Raw genomic sequence first — 23,996 nt, forward strand, 5'->3', positions numbered from 1 at the left:
GAAATAATTCCAATTTTCAACGCTCGCAGAAGTTTACCGTAAGTGGTTTCCACTTGAGTTGCAAATCGCTTCTCGGAAAGAATTTCCCCTCCGCGTTTGACAGACTCTTCACTCGAGCTCAAAGAGAAGCATGTCTGATGGACCGAGGAAAGCTTACAGCTCTCCTGTTCTTGTGACTCACAACTTTGGCTGAAATGTTGTCTATCATCTTGTGCAAAACTATTTGAGCACGACTGAATGCCAGAAGAATTAAGGCTTTCATCGCTGAACAGGTCCTCTTTCTCGGTGTCTGCTGATAGGTATTTTTCGGGAGAAAACGAATTGAAACTCCAATGAACTTTTTCGCTAACCTCCGGTTTTGTATATCCCGTGAACTATCCGTAGGCCGTCATCACCGTCATCGGTTCCGCCAGGTGTATCTCGGAATAGCGCACCAGAAATGGAAAAGCAGCAAAGAGGTAGCACTCAGCTGCCACAACATCTGCGCCCACAAGCATTCAATAGTTCCGAGCGAAAGCCGCCGGGAATTCGTTTTAGAGTGAAGCATTCGCCCTGTGTTCGCTCTATTTTTCGTGCAATTTAAAATTCCTTTCGAGAAAATTTTCTTCATCATCAACAGCAAGCAGCTGCCTGGCGTGATGAGGTTTGTATACCACAGGGAATGGAAGTCGAGTTTGTACACAAACCGCGGAGCGACAGGAGTTCATATTTCTTCCCGGGCCGTGGAACGAGACAGCTAAATGGATGCCCTCGGCCAAGCCTTAGAGAGTGGCGGAGGATGACGTATAATTGAAATAATTCTATGGGAAGCTTCAGCATTCAGTTATGTGTATCTATATACATCCGTCTTTGTAATGCTTTCCGCTCGGGGAGGCTAATCGAATTACTTTCAGGGCTCGTTTTGGTTAGTTGATTTTTTTCAACTTTTAAGTTTCGTTCTTTTGCCTGTTTAATTTAATTGCGCATAAAATTGGGAATTCAGGGAATGAATTTTGTCAACAGAGAATAACTGCTAAAGTGCTGTATTCTTGGGACTCTTGATTAGGAAGAGCATGGAAATATTTCTCCCACCACCAAACACGTGTTTGCGACTAACGATCTCACCCGACCGACCGATTTCTCTCCATGGGCCATTTCCAATCAACATCAACATTAGCACTTCATACGCAAATGCAATCATCCGTCGTATGAGGCGTTGTATGGTTGGGGTGTCGTGTGCACGTACGAATGATTTCTGGTGACCAGTTCGATGGCTCTGTTGGCTCTCCCTCACTTTTTCCTACGAATCAATTCCGATGTCGACGAATCAAATGGAAGTCAATCAGGAAGGTGAAGTTGTTTATCGTTAAGGTGCGTGATGACAAGGTGACATTCCGTAGCCTCGGTTAGGCGGAGCCATCAGTCAGTCAACATTTCTCGTTAGGAAACAAGACAAGCCTTTGCCCGGCCAAAAGGGGGCGAAAGAGTAAACTTTGAGATCGCCAGATTGTGAGAAGCTGTGTACAAAACAGAGTTTGCTCGAAGGAAAACCCGTTCAATGTTGTGATTGATTGATGATTGAATTATGACGAAAACGTTTTTATTCCCCCCCCCCCCCTCTCTACTCGGAAGATGGAGTAGTGAAAAGTGTGCTCTAAGGGCTTGGGGAAGCCACTCAGCAGGGAAGCTATGGAGCAGGAATTGGAGAGTCATTCAGAGATTTGAAGGCATTATTATCACGTTTATCGGGATGAGAGCACTCATCTGCTGCCAATATTTTAATGGGAATTGTTAGCATCTGCGTTAAATTAGGCAATATTCTAAAAACCAGACACGATAATCTTCCTCCAACAGACGCTGCTCAGGCACTCATCATATGTCTTTTGGTAGCGAATATCTTGTTGACTCATCCCAGCCGGTAGATTTGCTTTATAAATGCAAATCCAGGGGATTAATTGCTGGCATACCTCCTCGCCACCTCGCACACACAGCTTCTGTGAACAGAGCATATGAATTAGGTGGAAAAGCACAGGAATACTGTTAACAGGCGAGTATCAATTCCACCCTTCTAGATAGCGTCAGGACTAGAGAGCACAAGATACTGTGCAGTGCATATGGATGTGATAGAAGGAACACAAACGGTTACGCAAATCCCATCCTGTCTTTGGCAGGGCCTGAAGGGCACCACTTTGCATCCGTCGATGGTGGAGATCACACAATACCTCGCTGATCAACATACTAGGGATTCCAAGCTTTGGTACATCTGCACGTACGCAGTGATGTCAGGAGATTTTGTGTTTAATGTGTAGAGAATAGGGTATGAGAGTATTTTAATTGTTTTTTTTTTCTAGTAGATGTAAAAACTACCTATGCTTCACTTTTTCATGTCAGATACAGATAATATCTGTTGCGTTCAATTTATTATTACGCAGCTACCGATACATCGAATGCAATTTTTTTGCGTTGTAAAACAAACCGTTTTTGCTGTTAATTCGTTAATTTTGTTCAATAAATTTCTTCGAATTTCCAAAGATAACCCGATCAAATCGAATTTCTAGGCATTCTGTATCTCCGTACTTCACAATTGGCTAGGATACGTTAGCTGGACTTCCATTATTGCTACTGTTTGGTACAATTTTTTTCAAAAGTGATTCCGATTACTCCGGTAATGGTCCTTCTCATCTTTTCACTTGCATAATCATTGCGACTGTTGAAGCTTATCCAAACATAGTTTTCGGATTAGTCAGCAAACGCAACCAGGTATGTGCTCCGATCGAAATTCTTTCATGCTCCACCACTTTACAGTTCCTTTTCCTTCATGTGATAAGCTATCTGCATTACATCCCGTTTTGAATCGTGTTAATCGTCTCGACAACTAACATATAATACTCACAAAAATTGTAAGGGATTTTATCTACGACACGACCGCATATTTCCGACGTAGAACTACGAAATTAAAATATACTATCCACTTGTTTACCACTTCGAATATTATTTAAGAATGCATTGAATTTTTTGTAAAATATTATGTTTTTCGTTACAAATAAATTTGATGAACGTCCTTTCACGTTCGATATGATGCCTAGGACTACCAAAATATGTGAACGAAAGAATTGTCAAACGATCATTGTATTTTACATTTCCCTCTGAACATATTGCACAATTCATGTTTACGTTGTACGTTTGTACGTAAAAGTACGTTTTAGGTAAACATATTCCGGACTGCGCAACGACAAGCGAGTACAAAAGTACTCAACACCAAAAAATACCCCCGACTTGCATGTATTTGTAAAGCGGATTCTCCCAGGCACATAAGTTTTAAAGCCCGTGTTACGGAAACACAACTCGGTGGGAACAAAAATACCCGCGACTTGCATGTAGGGTAACACGGGGTGAGTTGGACATAAGAGGTGATTTGGACCACCCTTTTATCTCAAAAAGTACGGCTCAACTTGGATTTTTTTTTAATAATTTCATTTTCTTTTACTATTGAACCGTATGTAACTATCGTAAAAAAACTTTGGTAAAATTCGACAGGTGGAAGGAAACGGTAGCATGAACACAACAAGCACTTTGATTGTCAAAAAACGTGAGTTTTCCGATCGTGGTTTTAAGGTTTTTCCCGCTGATTAAACAAACTTTCCGTGTATTGTGCAGTAAAGTTCTGTTCGCCTACAAAAGAGGAATAATTTGGTGCAGCGAAACTGTAAGTTTGATTACAATAAATGAAATTAATTGCTTTTTTTGCATGTTGTGTGAGGTGATATGGACACGTTTCTGTGGGGTGAATTGGTCCTACAGGTTTGAGGCTTTTCTTTGATCTAATTGATTCCAGATGTCACGGAATTACAAAAAGAGGATGGGCAAACAACGTTGGAAGAAGGAGAAGCTTGAAAGGGCAACTAAGGCCATCAATAACGGATTTTCTTTGACCAACAACGAAAATGTTTGAAAATGCTCGAACAACAGTGAAACGATTCATGCAGAATTCGAGATGGTTTCAATCCAAATTTTTCTGGCCCGGAATCTGGCCAAGACACCTGATATCGATCCCAAAACACTATTATTGATTGTAACATTATCCCGAAATACTTTACATAAACGATGAAACACACACTGGACCAAATCACCCCACAGACGGTCCAAATCACCCTGCATCAAATTTTAATGCCCAAGAATCTTCTCTTTTATTTTATGATATATTAGGCTGTCAAAAAAGTCCTGCGGTATATTTTTTTTGAATTTTCATTTGTTCATAAAATTAGTTACAATCATCTGTTTTAAGTCAAATATGCGCCGTTTTGTTCGATGACTTGTTCCCAACGAGATGCCAACTTCATAATACCCCTGTTATAGAAGCTCGCTTCCTTATTGGCAAAAAACTCGGATAGCCAATTTTCACAGGCCTTTTTTGTGGCTAACTTCTGAACACCTAGCTCGTTCGCCATGGACAAAAGCACACAATACGGCGGATGCAAAAGAACCTCCCATCCGAGCTCCCAGAGCTTCTGGCGCGTCACCAAAGAAGTGTGTGGCCTGGCGTTGTCCTGATGGAAGACAATGCGGCCTCTGTTTATCAAAGATGGCCTCTTCTTCATGAGTGCTACCTTCAAGCGGTCCAGTTGTTGGCAGTACAGGTCCGAATTGAGCGTTTGGCCATAGGGAAGCAGCTCATAATAGATTATTCCTTGACAATCCCACCAAACACACAGCAGAACCTTCCTGGCCGTTAATGAGGGCTTGGCCACCGTCTGAGCCGCTTTAGCGGGCTTCGACCACGACCGTTTGCGCTTCACGTTGTCGTAAGTGACCCACTTTTCATCGCCAGTCACCATCCGCTTCAGAAACGGGTCGATTTTGTTGCGATTCAGCAGCGATTCACATGCGTCGATACGGTCAAAGATGTTTTTTTGCGTCAACGTGTGTGGCACCCATACATCGAGCTTCTTTGTGAATCCAAGCTTCTTCAAATGGTTAATAACGGTTTGATGACTCATCCCCAGCTCTTGGCCGATGCTACGGCTGCTACTATGCCGGTCTTGCTCGGCTAATTCAGCGATTTTGTCGCAATTTTCGACGACAGGCCTTCCGGAGCGTGGCGCATCTTCGACGACCTCTACACCAGAACAAAAACGTTGAAACCATCGTTGTGCGGTGGAAATGGAAACTTTATCGGGTCCATAAACTGCACAAATTTGATTGGCAGCTTGAGATGCATTTTTGCCTTTTTCATAGTAGTACTGTAAAATATGTCGGATTTTCTCTTTATTTTGCTCCATATTTGCGACACTATAACTCACGAACGATTTAACCAAACAAAACACTGTCAAGGACTATATTATAGCGCGCCTTAAAATACCTTTCCAACAAGCTATAGTATGACTCGATACAATGAATACAACTAGAACTACGCGCTTACAACGACACCTCGCGGAAATACCGCAGGACTTTTTCGACAACCTAATATTTAGGTTGTAATATTTTACAAACATACAAACATACAAACATACAAACATACAAACATACAAACATACAAACATACAAACATACAAACATACAAACATACAAACATACAAACATACAAACATACAAACATACAAACATACAAACATACAAACATACAAACATACAAACATACAAACATACAAACATACAAACATACAAACATACAAACATACAAACATACAAACATACAAACATACAAACATACAAACATACAAACATACAAACATACAAACATACAAACATACAAACATACAAACATACAAACATACAAACATACAAACAGATTACTGGGCAAGTTAAATAAAACCGTTTAAAAAACAGAGAGGATCGGACCTAGCTGATTTGGTGTATATAATAATTAATAATGTCTCACATTACCGTTCAGATTCAGTTTACTATAATACTGGCATCCCGGCTGCAATCATAATCCGTACCCTCACACGCTCATCTATCAAGGTTCCCTTGAGCAAGCTCCTACCGATAGGGGAGAGGGGAGCACATTTAGACACTTTTTTTCCTTGATTTTTAATAATTTTTGTAAACTTAAAAAAATCCTGAATTCATCCTGGGTGTTATTTGGACATCAATGTGTCATATGGGCGAGTTAAAGGTGTGCGTTGATGCGATTACGAATAGTTTATTCGAATTTTTTCAAATTGCCTTTTTGTCCGAATAGGGCAGTTTCGGACAGTCCTGGGCCACTTAAATTGTATGTTTATCAACAATTACTTCCGTTCCCTCTTGTTTCCAGCATATTCTGCATTTTTCTGTTTATCAGTATTTGTCTGAAAGGAAACTGCTTGCTATGATACAGCCAGGTTTTTTTTACGCGGTTTTTTTACGCGGTTTTTTTACGAGGTTTTTTTACGCTGATTTTCGAGTTAACGCGGTTTTTTTACGCGGATTTTCCAATTAACGCGGTTTTTTTAACGCGTAAAAAAACCGAGCAATATCAAATCTGTCCCTCATGCTTCCTGAGACCATATGACGGAACTTAGTGCTATTGACGGATATTAGTGCCGCACCTATGTACCAGGTTCGATGCATCTGTAGCGAACACAGATTCAATTTGCCCGCGTTGTTCACCACCGCCTATGCCAGTTTCGATGGGAACGACCACGTCAAGTCGGAGGACAGATTTTGCAACGCAAATGCCTGACAGAACAGAAAGAATTAGACCACAAGCAGTTAGAGTTGGAACAGAGGCAATTAGCGCTGCAGAGAAAGCATTTCCAGGAGAAATACAAGCTGGGTCGCTAACTGATGAATCTGCAAGTGCAAGAAGAAGTATCTCGAGATAGCATAAAGCTTGTGCAAGAATGGGTTGATGAGCACACCACTGCGAAGCAGAAATCCTCCGTACGACCTTCGTGTGCAACGAAGTTTCATCCAACCCCACATAACGGCTGGGGGAAGAAAGATTCATGTACATGCATTTAAGTCCGCTCGTCGAGAGCCACACACAATGAAATTCATGCATAGCATCAATCCCATTTAGGAATGAAATAAGCGCGATTTTTGCGCGTAAACCTGAGCAACATCACTTCTCTCTCAGTTCATATCTCTCCCTTTCAAGCTCCCTCAGAGATTCTCAACCCTCCCCCATCACGATTCTCAAGAGGATTTTTATGTGACCTTTTTTTCTTTACGGGGAGTTTCCAACTAACGCGGATTTTCCAATTAACACGGTTTTTTTTACGCGGATTTTCGAATTAACGCGGTTTTTTTTACGCGGATTTTCCAATTAACGCGGTTTTTTTTACGCGGATTTTCCAATTAACGCGGTTTTTTTTACGCGGTTTTTTTTACGAGGTACGTATCCCCCGCGTAAAAAAAAACCTGGGTGTAGTCAGTAAAAATTCGTGATTTTGCTTTCTTCCGTTTTCGAGTGGTGGCTTTCCGCGATGGAGTTTTTGGAAAAGGTTCAATAGCAACCTGTCATTTTGAATCCAGCTAGGATATTACTCAGATTGAAAGAAGCATTATAAGCCGATGCAACTATACCTGAAGGGTCGTGTATAGAAATGGTTTTTCCAGGATAGTTGAGTAGCCAATCGTTCTAGGAAACTGAGAGCTTTTGCTTGAAAGGGCCCATAACTGAAACATCTAGCGGTTGTAAGCGATTTGTGACATGAAGTGGAAAAGATACATGAATTGTGCAATTTTTTCGGCAATATTTAATTGTTTACAAAGTGCAATGACTTTTTGATTGATTTTTGATTTTTTGAAATTTATTCATTTATGTTGCTTTTTGCTACCTTTTTTCAAATGTCCCAGAACATTGAGAAACAGTTTTCCCATTATGTAACTGTTAGTTGGGAAATTAGTAAAGACAAAGGACCCACTTGGACCACCTGTGAGCTAGAATCATGAAAACGTTCTATTCGAAACTAGTTCGATAGCTCTCTCCATCTTATCTTCGTTGATGCTGGTTCTATCGGTTTTCTTTTTGTAGTTTCGAACCATCATTAGGTCTGAGAATCAGACTAAATTGATGTTTGTTAGTACAACAACAATCAGACAGAAATTTTGTGAGGTATTAAACAGTGTCCGAATGTGCTCCACCACCATCCGAAGAAAAATCCTAATTTTATCTAATGAATAGACCTTTATTTCCCCGTTGTAGAGGGTGTGTCACATCAAATTGCATCACGGAAAAAACGCTGTAGAAATTCGCCCAGTAGACCGATCCTTTTGAAAATTTTAGACAGTAATATAAAAACTATTAAACAACTTTTGGCATTTTCTTTTTATTCATACTTCGAGCCCAAGCCCGTATGCTCGCACCTTCCTCTTTATCCCGTCCATAAGGTTCTGTACAACGTCAGGTTGTAGTCCATTTTCTCTTGAAGTCCGCCTCCGATTTGACAACTTTTGGGTTCTTCCGGAGGGCCTGCTTCATAATCGCCCAATATTTCTCTATTGGTCGAAGCTCCGGCGCGTTGGGTGGGTTCATTTCCTTTGGCACGAAGGTGACCCCGTTGGCTCCGTACCACTCCAACACGTCCTTTGAATAGTGGCACGAAGCGAGATCCGGCCAGAAGATGGTCGGGCCCTCGTGCTGCTTCAATAGTAGTGGTAGTGAGCGCTTCTGTAGGCACTCCTTAAGGTAAACCTGCCCGTTTACCGTGCCGGTCATCACGAAGGGGGCGCTCCGCTTTCCGCAAGAGCAGATCGCTTGCCACACCATGTATTTTTTGGAAAACTTGGATAGTTTCTGCTTGCGAATCTCCTCCGGAACGCTGAATTTGTCCTCTGCGGAGAAGAACAACAGGCCCGGCAGCTGACGAAAGTCCGCTTTGACGTAGGTTTCGTCGTCCATTACCAGGCAATGCGGCTTCGTCAGCATTTCGGTGTACAGCTTCCGGGCTCGCGTCTTCCCCACCATGTTTTGCCTTTCGTCGCGGTTAGGAGCCTTCTGAACCTTGTATGTACGCAGGCCCTCCCGCTGCTTGGTCCGCTGGACGAATGAACTTGACAAATTCAGCTTATTGGCGACATCCCGGACCGAACTTCTCGGATCACGTCTAAACTGCTTAACTACGCGCTTGTGATCTTTTTCACTGACGGAGCATCCATTTTTGCCGTTCTTCACCTTCCGGTCGATGGTTAGGTTCTCGAAGTATCGTTTTAGTACTCTGCTGACCGTGGATTGGACGATTCCCAGCATCTTACCGATGTCCCGATGTGACAACTCCGGATTCTCGAAATGAGTGCACAGGATTAATTCACGACGCTCGTTTTCGTTCGACGACATTTTTCCAAATTTACGAAAAATTGACAGTGAAGCATGGCCAACGTGATCTATACACTCTTATCTGATTATAAGCGAAAGCTGAAAATATAATTCCTAAAAATTAAATTTCTACAGCGTTTTTTCCGTAATGTAATTTGATGTGACACACCCTTTATGCACGTTTTTCTCATTTCATATTAGTTACTAACTGTCCATAAATTCCTAAATCGTTCACAATGGAATGTGTATGAAAAAGGGCACTGTGTTGTTTTCGTAAGTAATAAACGACCAGGAGAAGACGAACCATATGACAGCTGTTGGTGGAAGGGCTGTTAACTGACTTATATTTTTAATTTGTCTGAAAATTGTACCACTAATTTTCACAAGCGTTGTCCGAAACTGCCCCCCTTTCCCCTATGTATGTTACTATTGCAGCTGCTAATGGGTGTGGCCAGAATTTGTAGCAAACATTTCCTTTCCGGCTCCAGCCAGTGAAGTGGCAACAGAGAGGCCCCTGGCGAGGCGATCGGTGCGCAAGCTGAATAAACGAGCTTCCTCCTCTAATCGAGGCGCTGCATCCACACACACACACACTCCATCTATCCATCGAAGCGATTCGACTCCGAACAACGGTCCGTTGACTTTGGCTTCCTTCAGCAAAGATGCAAATATTGTGCGTTGAACCGTACGTTGTGAATGCGTGTATGCTACTGAGCTCAGGCACAGAACAACTCTTGGATGTTGTTCATTTCGAAACTCATCCAGGTGCTGAAATTGCAAGGCAGTCTTCCGCAAGCCGAATCCTTTATGTTTGCTGTTTCAGCAGAAGGGCCCCTGTTCTGGCTCTCCCCCAACACCTCCATGTGCATCTTGTGGGAGGGTGGTGCAATGGTGGTGGGAGGAATGACATCAGATTGAGTGCATTTGGTGAAAATCATCAGCTGTGGATTGAAACTGTTGTCTAGCTCTAACGCCAGTGTTGGCAAGAGAGCAACTACTCATCAAGATATGTCCAACTTTGGCAATATATGGTGTTTTTAATCTAATGGGGGTCTGCGGAATTTGCATTTTGGATTTTAGGAATTAGGGAGCGGAAATGGAACGGGCCGCAAATTGAAGAAGGTTTGTAAATTGACTGATTGGTAAGTAAATTGGGAACAGCATTGTAGATTCAGTTTGTTCAAATCCCATTACAACATCAAACATACTAGGAGCATGTGTAGGCCTGAGAATGGGAATTGATTACACAGAGCAGCATAGCAAAGATATCGAACATTCATCCGCACTCGCGTTTGGGTCTGCTTATCTCAACACTAACACACTTTGTCTGTTTTACTGTTTGTTTTCCGAATTTTGCTCTAGAGACCCCGATAAACAAGGAGCCGTATTCTTTCGGACGATAACTTTCCGAGAACTGCCTCATTGAAAGTTCGCCGGAGATAAGATAAAAGGGCGGCTGAAGTTTTCATGCCAATTTTATTAAGTGACAACCGTCTAGACTATGGCCGCTAGATAGATTGTCTCAAAACAACATGTTCGGGTGCCGCAGGCGCTACCAATGGCAGAGTTCCACGAAGAAAGCTCGTGTGACACCGAGCGCAAGAGTAACAACATTTGTTACGCTGCCATCCCGTGTAAAATGATTAGGTTTTAGTTGTTTGTTGCTAGTTTTGAGTTACAGGCGTCCTTTGAGCAGATTGACTATACTGCCAGAGTGCAATTTTAAAACTAGCGACGCGAATATGGTGTGTCTGTTCCACGCGACTCAGACAACCAAAAAGGTTCTGGTTCGAAAAAGGTTAAGTTTCAAATTTTGGCATGCTTTTAGTTAGATTTGAGAGTTGAACACACAAAAATTTGGGGTCGAAGTTTTTCCTATTTGACTATTGTTTTTCCTCGATTCGTAACTAACTCCGCCTGCTCAAAACCACGTCTCCCCATTTTTTCGTGTACCATCGTCACTCATGTCAAAGATTGGAGTTATGATCTCCTACCCGCCTACTCCCGCGGAGCCACCTTTTTCCAATGCAACAAAACGTGACATCAAGAAGACAAGCCAGCAGCAGCAGCAGTTCGGAAAGCTCGACAAATAATTTTATTTTTGCTTCCAGCGCGCCTCGTTCCGTTTGAGGTGTCCTTGAGGAGGGCACCGAGAACGCAAACTTTTCACCATGCCAAACAATCTCACAAAAAGAGCGAAAGAGGCGCGAATAGTGGGTGGGAGGAAGAAACTTTGCGAACTGTCCGTCTGCAATTTTTGATTGGATGTTTTTATGGCCAATTTGATTGCTGGAAAATTGGAATACTTGGTAAATGTTGAAATATTACTGTGTGAATGGAACTTTTTTAATGATTATCTGGAAACGATTTGGCGCATTTTTAGAGCACTAGAGGGAACGTTTTCTTTATTCCGATGCGCAAATTATGTGCCTGTGTTGATATGCTCCCGCGGGTGATTCATTTGTCTGGTGAATGACAACTTTATTGTCACTGAGGAAGGGATGTCGGCTCAGTATTTTACCATGCAAGTGTGACGCATTAAATAAGAGATTTGTTAATTTACTCAACTTTTCAGAACATATTTCTCGATATGTTGACTTGCTTTCGATATCGTAATCTCGAGATCATCTACAGTAACGTATTGCCTTCTCCTCAGTATTAGTCCGTTGAACAAGGATCCCCATAGGTTTTCCAATGGAATAGGAGAAACAAATGAGTAATCCAGCAAATATATTTTTTGCTCCTTGATTTACTGTTTGGTTTCCCTTCCGACGATGTTTATATTTCCCTCTCCTGCTATTATAAAACACATCATTTTCTACAGACGCAATTTTCGTGCAAGATTTTTTTTCCCACTTAGAAAAAAATTTGGTTTTCATGTACACGAAATACTTATTTTTTTTTTTACAGGAAGTTTTGCATTGATTATACCTGACTATCTGCTGCATGACTCCTATTCTTCTCTCTTTATCTCATTATCTCGTTATCTAAATAACTCAGGCTCACAATCAACAAATATTCAAAAATTATACAAAATCCAATCGAAAACTATTTCTATTATTCCATCTCTATTTCCGCAAATAATTTTAAAAACTGAACATCGACGGTTCTGTTCGGCTTAGATTGGAGGAAATCGCTCTTGCCGTCAGCCATAAAGCCGCTTTATTCTCTTATATTTTTCATTCATTTCAAACTGCAGAACATCTTCAAGGTCATTGAAATTTTATCCGAATCGCGACCGAACAACGTGGATACACCATCTCCAAATTGTTTTTGCTTTTGAACTTTTTTTTAAACGATGATATTTGGAATTGACTAAATTACATTTATCACAGCTGTTTGAAGTAATGTTACCAATGTTATAGCCTTGTAATTATCCACGATGTGGGATTAAATCGTATAAAAATTCAAAAACTTTGGAATGATCCTGAATGGAGTGAAGATTGTACGAAATGTGTTTCCAAACAACTTTCCAATTAGCAGTCACATCATTTTATTTATTTATTTTATTTATTTATTTATATTCTCCCAAAGTTATTGTGACTTGAGACAATGTCTTTTTTTAATGCCACAAAATGAATTCATTTTGCTTATTTCATTCAATTAAAAACTAAACTAAAACTAGTTCCTGAAAGTCCCAACTATTTATTGTCCTAATTCATGCTATCAAATCTAGCAAGGAGTTCTCGCTTAAATCCTGAAGCGGATTCAATTGATTTTATGTTAATAGGGAACGCGTTCCAATTTACAATGCTTCTCACGAAGAATGACTGTCCATAGTACTAGTATGGTTCGAGATTGCCGCATTGGAATCAGTTTACTAAAAAGGTAATTAGGCTTCCTTGAGGTAACTATTTTGTGCAAAGTTAGACATGATCTATGTGCCAAGAATTGCCAGAATGAACATCCTATTATCGTATTTTGTAGGTATGATACTCTAGAGCAGGTTCTCAAACTGTTTTGGGCAAGAAACCCCCATATCCAAATTTCTTTGAAAATCATATCTTTAGTTTTTTTTTCTTACTGAATACCGTTCTGAGTCATATTTCAGACAACATCATATTTTGGACACTTTGTTCTAATATCTTAATATCTTGAAACACTTAATGCACTGATGATATAATTATAAAATTAATATCACAACTGCTTCTCTAGAGGTATCCATTAATAAGTGTCCGAAGTTTGATTTTTATTCGCTTCATTTGGAAAGCATTTTATATGATGATTTTTTAATGGTATAGGTTCCAAAGTAGAAAGCTTAAAAGCATATTGAACTAATTTATTAAAAATATCAACCAAATAATACCTGTGCATAAAGTTCAGATCTATTTTCTGCATCATAAGCCTTAAGCGTCCGAAATATGATTCAGAATGGTAATTATCAATTCGAAAACTATGCAGTTGGTTAAATGAATAAATCTGACATTATTTTTTCACGAAGGCGATCTGGCGTAGTGGTAACATCCGCACCTCTCACGCAAAAGGTCACGAATTCAATTCACACTCCCAACATCCTTCCAAGTAATATGTCAAACCAGCCAAAAGTGTTGAAAGTCACTATGATACAGAAAAAAAATATATTCCCAACCATATTCAACAAAATAAATTGAGATAAAATTTAGTAAATATCAAGTGTAATAAATACAAAATTGGAGTCGGACACGGTGGTCAGTCGCACGCACACAATACCAGTGTGGAATAACGCGCTTAGTGGTGTGATACACCATTTCATTTGTGCCGAGCGCCCAACACGCGATCAGCCAATTGTACTGGTGCATCTCGTGTGAATCGCTGTGAGTGAGAACGTGAGAACGAGCACCGGACTGAAAAGTGCACAATCGCAGCGGCGTCTGCAATCATCCGATCGAGCAGCAGCCGTTACCTCAATCATCGCACTGGTGTGCGTTAGCAAGTAGTTTTATTATTTTATTTTATTTTTGTTTTTTTATTAGGTTATAGGAACCATTCAAACTATTGCAATTATCAGCCACATAAATGATGGATGAAGGTGGGGGGTCTTTTAATATGGAGACTCCTTCGATGACTCCCTTTCCGTTGCACAAAAAGGTGCAGGAAAGTCGCTTAAGCGCGTTCCGTGTGATACAGAAGAGTCGTCGATTAAAAAGCCCCCCTCTAAGAAATCCACAAACCTCGCCACTCATCCCCCGAACCCCGCCGTTTTAACTCAACCATCGACCTCGCATTCCTCATCTGTTACTCCTGATCCCTCTCTACCATCCACCTCATCTCCCCCCTCTACCGTCTCCGTTCCCGCCCAAACCTCGTCCTCGTCTTCTTCTTCTGTTTTGTCCTCTCCCCGTGTCAAGGTTTATCCAGAGGATGCACCTGGAACTGGTCCATGGGTTGTTTTCTTCCGGCCCAAACCCAACGGGAAATCGCTGAACATCATTCAGATTATGAAAGATCTGACAAAAAATTATTCCTCCGTGGTCGAAATGAGAAAGGTTAGACCGAACAAACTGCGTGTTGTCGTGGCTGATCGGAAGCAAGCTAACGAGATTGTTGTCGACAATAGATTCATCCTAGAATATCGCGCCTATGTGCCCTGACATAACGTAGAAATTTCGGGGGTGATTACAGAAACGGGTCTGACGAGCGAATTTATAAAAAAGGGAGATGGCAGATTTAAAAAGCAGTGCGACTGAGCATAAGTGTCCATATTGCGGAGGATCCCCACACGTGCTCTCAGCTTGTGAAACTAACAAGAGTCGCTGGGAGAAGCAGAAGCGCTCTTTAAAGGAACGCTCGAAACGCACTTTTGCGGAAATTTTAAAGGGCGCTTCTCCACTGGCTCAACAACAACAACCAATCTCAACACACAATACCTTTTCCGCGTTGCCAGTTGATGAAATGGAAGCGGACACAGCTAGCGAGGGCACACCGTTTATTTTCAAAGGGAATCCCCGGCACAAAAATGTGACTACTCCCAAAGTTCAAGAACAAGTCCCCACGGTTATATCCTCTGTTAGCTTGCCTAAAAAATCGAGTGCAGCGGACAAGCAAAATCAGGTTCCTCCTGGCTTCCGTGGGAATATTTCATCTTCGAACGACCCAGCACTCGAGGGGACATCAAAAACCCCAACTGTCCCTATTTTTCCGTCCAGTTCAACTTCCCAATCGGGATTTATAAAGTTGTCTGACCTTTTGGATCAAATCTTCAAGTGTTTTAATGTTTCCGACTCCATCAGAACCATTGTCATCTCAATGCTTCCAGTATTAAAGACAATTTTGCAACAATTGATGCAAACATGGCCCCTCCTTGCAATGATTATCTCTCTTGATATCTAATTCAAATAGAGAGGTCGGAGATATCACTGTTTTACAGTGGAATTGTCGTAGTCTTATCCCTAAATTGGATACATTCAAATTTTTAATTCATAACTTCAATTGTGATGTTTTTGCTCTGTCCGAAACTTGGCTTTCTTCGCGAGATGATATCTCTTTCCACGATTTTAATATTATACGCTTGGACCGTGATGATAGATACGGAGGGGTGCTTTTGGGGATCAATAAGTGCCACTCATTTTTTAGAATTGACCTTCCAACTATTGGAGGGATCGAAGCTGTTGCTTGTCATGCAAACATCAGAGGCAAAGACCTCTGTATTGTCAGCTTGTATTGGCCTCCGAGAGCTGCGGTTAGCCGCAAGCAACTTGTTGACATGTGCTCACTCCTTCCTGAGCCACGATTGATCTTGGGAGACTTCAACTCTCACGGAACTGCCTGGGGGGAACAGCACGACGACAATCGTTCATTGTTGATATATGACCTTTGTAACAGCTTCAATATGACCGTTTTGAACACTGGGGAAACAACACGTGTACCTAAACCTCCTGCTAACCCAAGTGCTCTTGACCTCTCGCTTTGCTCGAATTCACTATCGTTAGATTGCAAGTGGAATGTAATCCAGAACCCCAACGGTAGTGATCACTTGCCAATCAAAATTTCCATCACCATTGGGTCGAATTCTTCTGAATCTATAAACATGGCATATGACCTCACAAGACAAATACTGGAAATAATATGCGGACGCGATTGCTCTAGCCATCAATTCCAGCGATGGTTTTCCTCCATTGGAGGAGTATAACTTCATTTCTCGTTTGATATACGACAGCGCGGTTCACGCTCATACGAAATCCATCCCAGGTTCCACCATTCGCCGAAGGCCTCCCAATCCATGGTGGGATAGCCAATGTTCCAAGCTTCATGTAGAAAAATCGAATGCATTTAAAGCTTTTCGGAAACGTGGAATCCCTGAAAATTTTCAAATGTATTTAGCCCTTGAGAAACAGTTCAAAAATTTGATCAAAGGGAAAAAATATGCTTATTGGCGAAATTTCGTGGGAGGTTTGTCACGAGAAACGTCAATGAAAAAATGATGGAAAGTGGCTCGAAACATGCGAAATCGCTCTTCAACGAATGAAAGCGAAGAATATTCACATCGATGGATTTTTGATTTTGTACGGAAGGTTTGTCCTGATTCCGCTCCTGTGCAAAAAATTGTTCGAGATATACCACAAGATAGGTGCGATCTTGATTCCGAGTTTTCGATGGTAGAATTCTCTCTTGCTCTCCTTTCTTGTAACAATTCGGCTCCAGGATCGGATAGAATTAAGTTCAACTTGTTGAAAAACCTCCCTGGTGTGGCGAAACATCGCTTGTTGAATTTATTCAATCGGTTTCTGGAACATAATATTGTTTCAGATGATTGGAGACAAGTACGAGTTATAGCTATTCAAAAACCTGGAAAGCCCGCGTCCGACTTCAATTCGTACCGCCCAATAGCTATCTAAGATAGCAATGCTATCTTGCATACGGAAATTGTTGGAGAAAATGATCTTGTTTCGCCTTGATCGATGGGTTGAAATGAATGGCCTACTCTCAGATACACAATATGGGTTCCGCAGGGGCAAGGGGACGAATGATTGTCTTGCGTTGCTTTCTTCAGAAATTCAAATGGCTTACGCCGAAAAAAAACAAATGGCTTCAGTATTCTTGGACATAAAGGGGGCCTTTGATTCTGTTTCAATAGAGGTTTTGTCAGACAAATTACACTCTCGGGGTCTGCCGCCTCTATTGAATAATATGTTATATAACTTGCTTTGTGAGAAACATTTGAATTTTTCTCATGGTACAACTTCTATGTAAGCGACATCGACAATTGCCTTACACAAAATTGCAACTTAAGACAACTTGCAGATGATGGAGTGGTGTCTGTCATAGGATCAAATGAATCCGACCTGCAAGAACCCTTACAAGATACTTTGAACAATTGTTCAACCTGGGCCATTGGGCTAGGGATCGAATTCTCCACGGAGAAAACAGAAATGGTGGTTTTTTCTAGGAAGCATAGACCAGCAAAACCAAAGCTTCAACTTTTGGGTAAACCGATCACTCATGCTATGTCATTCAAGTATCTTGGGGTCTGGTTCGACTCCAAATGTACTTGGGGGCCCATATTAGGTATCTGAGTAAAAAATGTCAACAAAGAATAAACTTTCTCCGTACAATTACCGGCACCTGGTGGGGAGCCCATCCCGAAGATCTTATAATGTTGTATCGAACAACTATTCTCTCAGTGATGGAGTATGGCAGTTTCTGTTTTCAATCAGCTGCCAAAACACACCTCATTAAACTCGAGCGAATTCAGTATCTTTGTCTCCGTATTGCGTTGGGATGTATGCCCTCAACGCATACCATGAGTCTCGAGGTTTTGGCAGGCGTACTCCCACTAAAAGATCGCTTCAATTTATTATCTCTTCGGTTCCTCATCCGGTGTAAGGTTATGAACCCATTGGTGATCGGAAATTTTGAGCAGCTTATCGAGCTAAATTTTCATTCTGGATTCATGAGCTCATATCATGAATTCATCACCATGCAGGTTGATCCTTCTTCGTATATTCCCAACCGTGTTTGTTTTTCTGACTACATCAATTCCTCTGTTCATTTTGATCTGTTCATGAAGGAGAAAATCCATGAAATTCTAGATTATCTTCGATCGAGGATCGCTCCTACGATCTTCAATGCAAAGTATGGGCGTGTCAATTGTGATAATATGTACTATACAGATGGGTCCTAAATGAATGAGTCCACAGGATTTGGAGTGTTCAACGAAATTTTTAGCACCTCCCACAGTCTTCATAATCCTTGCTCAGTGTATATTGCTGAGTTGGCAGCAATCCACTGGGCGCTGGACAGCGTCGCCTCACGACCTGTTGAACACTATTACATTGTAACGGATAGTCTTAGCTCTGTTGAAGCTATCCGTTCAGTGAGGCCGGATAAGCACTCATCGTACTTCCTTGAGAGAATACGAGAAATTGTGAGTGCTTTATCCAGACGCTGTTATATCATTACCTTTGTCTGGGTCCCTTCACATTGCTCCATTTCGGGTAATGAGAGGGCTGACTCATTAGCAAAGGTAGGTGCGATTGAGGGCGATATTTATCAGCGCCAAATCGCCTTCAATGATTTTTATTCTTTAGTTCGTTAAAATACCATCGCTAACTGGCAACGCAAGTGGAACGAAGATGAATTGGGCCGGTGGTTCCACTCGATTATCGCTAAGGTTAGCCTCAAACCATGGTTCAAAAGTCTGGACTTGAGTCGGGACTTTATTCGGACCTTCTCCCGACTCATGTCCAATCACTGTTCTTTAGATGCACTACTCTTCCGTTTCAATCTTGCCAGCAGCAATCTCTGCGTTTGTGGCCAAGGTTATCACGACATCGAACACGTTGTTTGGTCGTGTGAGCTATATCTTGTCGCCAGATCGAATTTAGAAAACTCCCTTCGGGCCCGAGGAAGGCAGCCCAATGTCCCGGTGAGAGATGTGTTGGCTCGGTTAGACCTTGATTACATGTCCCAAATATATGTTTTCCTTAAAGATATCGATCTTCTAGTGTGATTGTTCTTACATCCTTTCCCCCCCATTTTCTCCTCCTTTTCGTCCTTCGCGAGCTATCGGTTCCCTAACATTAGAATAAGTTAAATTGTTAATACATATTAGATGTGAGGATAGTTTAAGAATTCAGTGTGATGTGTGAGTATGAATGTGAAAGTGAGTGTGAGTGTGAATGTGAACATGGTTACAATCTCCTTACATCCCATCCTTTTCCTAAGGAAAATGTGTCAGCCTTCTAAACTCGAGTCGACCGCGAGTAATCGGTTTCCTATTTCATTAACCGTAGAATTAAGAAAACATGTTTATAGTAAAAGTATAGTTGAGAGTTTGGCTTCTTTAAACCTATGTAACTGAGCCTGTACAAATAAACAAATTATAAAAAAAAAGTGTAATAAATAATTATTAATACAAATTACTCGCAAGTTATAAGATCATCCAAATCGCAAACCAATCTATCCACAACTACCAAAATATCAAAATACGGTTCCATATTGGTTAGTTAAAGTCCTTAATCTCCGCGTTCGTCGATTTTCAAATGGTTCCTTCGGTTTCGCGTTGTTTGTAACCATAATGAAGCCTTTTTCGTCAAAGTATGATGATCGGAAAACGATATTTTTCAGCAATATCCCAAGACACAGGATACTGTGTTTCAATATTGCGTTATAATTAGAACTTATGACAACCTTGGTTGTACTCCTGCTTGAATTCCTCATCTGAGCTGATGATTATTTTCTTGCATTATCACCTTGGCTCATTCCATGGATGTGATATAGTACTGATTTATTATTCATTGAGGAATTTGAAAATTTTGAAGATCTAAAAACATTTTAGTAAAATCCTTGTGTAATGCGCCCAAGTGAGTAACATGGTCTTGAAGCTTTTGTGATAATTTGGACAAATGCGGAAACTGTGAATATTATCTTCTGCTTAAATTTTGTTTTGAAAGTTTTGTCAGAAGGGCCGATATCATTGATATTGTTTCAATCAAGTTAAAATCGCCACCCTGCAGCTGAAACACAAATTCAAAAAAGCTGAAAATCTTACTATGCAGGAGGCTCTTGGTGGTCAGTGAACTCCAGCGTGATTTCGTCGTTTTTCTCATATAGCTGAGCAAATAGTCGAGTGTTCAAAGAATTGCTTCGGATTTTTCCCTTTTCGCGACCCATTTCAAGTTTCCTGAAATAATTGAAAACTTTTTTTCATGCACATAGATGACCAAGCATTTTGTAAATTCTTTTTCAATCACTTTATTCCAGTTTACTTCATTTAGCTATGTAAATACCTTGTAATCTCTTGAATCAAATTAAAAGTAGAGCTTGAGCTTGAGCTTGGGTAGACTGTACAATTCGTAGTTGCTCTCCGTGATTGACCTGAACCAACCAAATTGCACAAAGAACACACAGAATGACGCTTGGGACTAGCAAATCATTCTCGTTGTGCAATTTTCGGTGATTCGAGCTTTAAATGGTCAATAACGACGCCGGCCACGTCCTTACAGTCACCAGGGGAAGGGAAGGAATGTTAGTATGATAATCGCCGCCCGAAGGCCAGAAGGGTCGCCTCTATACCGTGGTTCCCTAGCGATTATCATGAGAGGGATAGTTGATAGTGGGCAGAGGTAAGAATCAGGATTCACTGTGGTAAGTGATGTGATTATGTAAACGCTAACTATTGACCACTCCGCGAAACAAAAATCTGAAAATCTCATTTGGGAACAAAAAATCTCAACACGCGGCAAAGATTTTTTTTTTTTTTTTTATCTGTATTATAGTGACTTTCAACTCATTTGGCTGGTTCGTCACTTTTACTTCCATTTTTGGAAGAATGTCGAGATTGAGAATTGAACTCGTGACCTTGAGCGTGAGAGGCATGGATGTTACCACTACGCCAGATCGCCTCCACGCGGCAAAGATTATCTTTGGGTATCCTGAGAAGGAAAACCTGTAAAATTAAAAAGCGTCGACGAAGAGTTAGCAGTGAGAAACCTGACAAGGTAATAGCCGGAACTCATCTAAAGGTAATCGTCCCGACGAAATGTTTCGTTATTTTTTTTTTTGGTAAACTTTAGAAGGTCACCGAGAAAACTTTCCTAGAAACAATTGTACTCTGTATTGATCTTCATTCGCGGTGACGGAGAGCTATCTTTGGAAAACCTAAGAAGGTCACCGAAAAAAGCTTCTCCGGAAACACACGTCCCGGAGACATTTTCCGTTATTCATCGCGCGTACGCTTTTGCGCCGGTTTGATTGGTCCCAGAGGAGCTCTCCCGGCAACTCTCCCTCAGGTCTCCGAAAGACCACTCTGCGGCATTGCGATTAGATATCTAATTGCGACGGCGAAGAGCCATTCTCGGGACACCCGAGAAGGCAATCGAGAGAACCCCTCCAAAACCGATCATACTGACGATATATTCCGTTAAATTGAACCATATGATTTGTGATTTTAAATTTTAATTTAATTTTTTATTATTACTACTTATCTTTCATTGCATGGTACACCCTGTGCTGTTCTTCTCTTTCTCATATTCTCTCCGAGAAAGCTTCCACTCCTTTCTCCAGAGAAAGACATCACCTCTAACATCTGGTATCATGCACTCAACACAAAAAAACTTTATACATATATAATCTATAATCTAAAATATGAAACTAAATATGGATTCAAAATATAAAATATAAACACTGTCATAAGAAACCACAGTCCATCTGTTAGTGCATGGTGATACAATCACTGCAAAAATTTGATTTCTAATTTCCAAATATTTTGCTAAAAACCACTCGAAACGTAAGCATTTCACACACGCACTGTACTATCGTAGAAATAAAAAAAGAAACTGAAATACAAAGCTAACCCAAAATTTTCGCACTGGGCAATTTTATTCACTTCACACATCAATTTCCAATTGGAAATTTGAAACCGATTGGATTATTCTTCAATGCACGGACTATTTGCGCAGCTTTAACGCACACATACAGTCGATTCACGCAGTTAGCACAGCAATACACTTTTTACCATAACTTATCATCGGAAAATTCGAATAATCAACACACTGCAGCGCAATATTCACATAACCGGAATCATCTCAATAAAACACAACTCAACACATATAAATGGTTTCATTATATATACACACACTGACACATACGATGAACACGCGACGAAAAGGGACCAGTAGCAACAAGAAATCGAGAGAGCAGCGAACGCGACCACACTAAACATGACAAAATGAAAACATTCGCCGGGCAAACCATTTTTTCATTTCTACTTTTTCGTAAAATAATCCTGGTATTATTAGCTAACACTACTGGATTCAAATATGCCGAGGCAGAAGGACACTTTCCACGAGATTAAAATAATTTTTCAAACGAAACGCCGCACAAATACCGATACTCCAGCACCAAGCGCAACGGGCACATCTTGTTCGCATCACCGCTCAATCCGAACACCCCCCCCTCTTGAATCAAATTAGAAGTAGAGTACATTATCATTCAAGCTTCCACGTATTTCGGAACCCATATGAAATTGCAACCTAAGGACAAGCTCGTCAACAGTAAAATATCAGGCGCATGTTTTTTGATGATGACTTCCTTCGTGTTAAATCGCATATATGTTTGAAATACAGAGAAACATGCCTGAAGGACTCATACGCTCAAACTCATTATCTTACACGAACCTGTTCACGTTTTTTTAATATCCGAATTTTTTTTTTGGGGTACTTTTTGATAATTCCACATTCATCAGCGTGTGTTGATTGAATATTCTCGCTTCACAGTGCCAACAAAACAAAGTTCTGAAATCGGTTGGATTGGATTTTTAATTGTTACATTGATACGACTTAAGCAAACCATAAATAAGAGCAATAAATTCAAAATGAAAATAAATCTTCTTTCCATTTTTTCCGTTAGTTTTTTGATACAGGTTTCTTGCTAAGAATACAGATATACAGATTATTTCAGAAAATTTTACAGGATCTAATGTGGCAATGTGAGCGTAACGTTCTCTGTATTTTAAACATATACGCGATTTAACACGAAGGAAGTTATCATCAAAGTCATGTCCAAACATGCTCCTAATATTTCAGTGTATAACAAGCTTGTCCTTAGGATACAATTTCATATGCGTTCTGAAATACGTGGAAGCTTGAATGATAATGTACTCAACTTCTAATTTAATTCAAGAGATTGCAAGGTATTTACATAGCTAAATGAAGCGAACTGGAATAAAGTGATTGAAAAAGAATTTACAAAATGCTTGGTCATCTATGTGCATAACGTAACAAAAATATTTTTTTCAATTATTTCAGGAAACTTGGAAATATGGAGTATCTTGAATATTTTAAATAAGAATTTTTTCGACCCCGTCGACCCCCAAAATGAATTTTCGTTCCTGTCGACCCATGGGAAACCGAAATCGACCCCAGGGGGTCGATATCGACCACTTTGAGAAACCCTGCTCTAGAGTATCTCGATAAATTATAAATATATCGCAGACTAGCATTCAGGGCTACTCGCAACTTATTCAAAGGGGATGCCGTTGTATTAGTATAAATAAAATCACAGTAGATAAAATGCGGAAAACCAATGTTTTGAAAAGCTTAGTTTTGGTACCAACATTGAGATGTCTAGTAGTAAGATTAAGCTGCTTCAAAGACCCATAGATTTTCCTACACTGCATGCTCACATGATCATCCCAGGATAGACTATCAGTGAAAATAACACCAAGGTTCGATGCTTTCTCCACAAATTGTACTACATCTCCGCCTATGAATAGTTCAGGAGCTCTCGGTGGAATCCTAAATCTACTAATCAAGAGCGCTTTAGTTTTCGTCGGATTATTTATAAAAGGTTTCTGCAG

The 23,996-nt window shown here is 40.7% G+C and overlaps 1 protein-coding gene across 1 annotated transcript in view; it reads left to right on the forward strand.

Moving 5' to 3' along the window:
* Positions 1-23,996, forward strand: part of LOC129772787 (uncharacterized) — a 398,153-nt gene that overhangs the window by 188,415 nt on the left and 185,742 nt on the right. The window lies entirely within an intron of this gene.

Source organism: Toxorhynchites rutilus, chromosome 3 (assembly GCF_029784135.1).
Source record: "Toxorhynchites rutilus septentrionalis strain SRP chromosome 3, ASM2978413v1, whole genome shotgun sequence".
NCBI classification, from domain to species: Eukaryota; Metazoa; Arthropoda; class Insecta; order Diptera; family Culicidae; genus Toxorhynchites; species Toxorhynchites rutilus.